Raw genomic sequence first — 2,585 nt, 5'->3', positions numbered from 1 at the left:
TTTGGAAAGCTATCGCACGCGCAGCGAAAGCCTTTTCGCAGCCAAGCTCGGGGCTTCATAACTCTCGCGTTCCTTGCATTATTTCTGTAAAATCAACGTCTCTTGGAAGTAATTTGGTTGGCCTACACAATGGACGGTTCAGATCTTCCATATGATCAAGGATGGTGGGCCACAACTGCCTGAAAACCCGAATTTCGCAGACGTGCGTAACCTTTCGCACATCTAGCATTGTCGTGATCGGTGGGCCCCACAGAGGTGTTTTCGGAGAAATCCACCCTGTCCATTAGATTCAGGATGAAATTTTGGTCAAAAATGGATGGTTTTGAACGTCCGTTGATGCGGCCTAGAGGAGAAATCACAATAAAACTACTTTTGAACATTGCAGGGCAGTCTGCTTGTGGCCTCTGTATCACACACGTATGTACGCATGGGTGAAAGTATCAGCATGGTTTTGAAGTGCTCGAGGCTCTCTACAAGATGGACGGCTTGGATCAGTCGTACAGCGATGTATGGGGCCCACTAACTTCCGCAAGACGCAGAGTCCGTCCATTACACAGACGCTGGAAACAGGCCGTACGGCGACACTATGATATTTGGTGGAACCCTGATCTTTATCAAAAGAGAAATCCACTCCGTTTATTACATTCACGACAAAAAACCATCTGGGAATGGCAATATTGAATTGATTTCGGTGTGGCCCACGTAGTTTTCTTCTTTGCCGTCCAACCTGTGTTTTCTGAAGATTCACGCACGTACACGTGCATGAGACCAAAAGATCACCTAGGCGAGGGTCTTTTTCCCTCCTATAGACGCAATGGACGGATCTGATCATCCATTTGGATGATGTGTGGGGCCCACTAGCCAAAAAAAGTCGGACAGCGTTGGACGCTGTCTCCATGAAGAAGAAGGCACGGGTCAGCCCGGCTTTGACCGGGCTGACTGTCCGGTGCAGCGCGGGCGCGTGTACCCCATGTACACGCGCTGTACATGCGGGGTCCACTGTGATGTTCGTGAGACATCCGCTCCGTCCATTTGATGTGTCACTCCATTTAAGGCATTAAGAACAAAATTAAAGCATTTTCAGATACCAGGCGGGCCCCAAATCATTGATTTATGGGCTGATCTATCCGTTGGGCCGCTTCCAGAGGGATCCAATGGCTGAAATTTGACTTGTATGGTTCATTTATGGTCCTCAGGCCACATATAGAGTCTCGAGCTGAACGGATGGTGAAAACCCTAAGATCTTGCATTCAGGACACTTTTCAGGCCACTTAAGCTTCAGTTTCTCGGTTTTCTCGGATCTCTAACGTGTAAATTCATTGATCTTGGTCTCTTGGGGTCCGTCCCCTACCTTGATATCTTCAGATCGTTAAATCCATGCCTTTAGCACCCTATTTCAGTCCAAGCTCGTAAATACACCTTGCAACACAAACACAATTAAAATAGGGCGTTAAACAGTATCATGTTCGTAAATTCAGGTAATAACTGGGGTATGATATACAATATTTGACCTTCAACACTAATTACCTTCATAATCCACACATCCCAACCATCCAAATCCTTCCACTACCCACAACCATCATCCCTGGATAATTCAAACATGACTTAAAATAAATTAATGGTTAAAAATAAAGGTGGATGGTTAAAAAACATAGTTAACCAATTGGTAACTTCAAAGGTGTTGAGCAGCTTTTTAAATACTTGATGGATAGTCCAAACCTCAAGATCAGGCCAATTATTCGTGACTTGTGAAAATTAAGTGGATTTCATGTTGGGTCATGTGTACATCAAATATTTATGAAAATACCCAACGATGCTTGCTTCACCTAATTTCAGTGGCAATGAAGTGGCCTCAATGAAAAGTTAAAGTATAATTAATTTGGGTCTCTCCATTTGTACATCTATAGGTCACAAGAGTTTTGATGGAACTAATGCAATCACAAGCCTATTCCAGTTTAGATATGATAAGTTTTCCAGTCTTCGATACTTTTAAGTAATTATTAACTTTGATTTACATCTTCGATGGATCATGCCCTAAAAAAATTCCTATGGACAATCCAACACCCATATTAGACTTATTTCAGTGAATATGTAGTGTCTGAACTAGTTGAAATATGGCCTGAATTAATGACGCAGGAATGGATGTGAGGTCGAGCACCGACTTCCTCAGGGTAGTCCACAGAACTTCTATAGACTCCTCTTAGAGACAACTTGATCCATGAGGAAAAGAAAATGAAAATAATTTTAAGAAATTTGAAATAATTTGATTGATGATAAATAAATAAATAGATAAACAAATGAGATTACAACTCTTTAAATAAGGCTACGAACCCTAGGGAGAAGTTTCAAAATCAAACTACAATTAAAACTCCTAGAAATTGCGACTTACTATAAATAATAAACTTAATATTTATAGATGGTCGTGATTTCCACTAGATCTCATGGTTTTCAGCCAAAAATAGTAAGTGTCCCATTTGGTGCAACCATGTTATTCTGCTAATTATTCTAAGCACTTTTCATGTTGGGCGCAACTCCTAAAGCCCAATGGATGAAGAGTTATAATCAAACTAAAACTTAGTGTAAAT

This window comes from Magnolia sinica, chromosome 7, assembly GCF_029962835.1.
Source record: "Magnolia sinica isolate HGM2019 chromosome 7, MsV1, whole genome shotgun sequence".
Taxonomy (NCBI): Eukaryota; Viridiplantae; Streptophyta; class Magnoliopsida; order Magnoliales; family Magnoliaceae; genus Magnolia; species Magnolia sinica.
Note: the sequence above shows the minus strand (reverse complement) of the source record.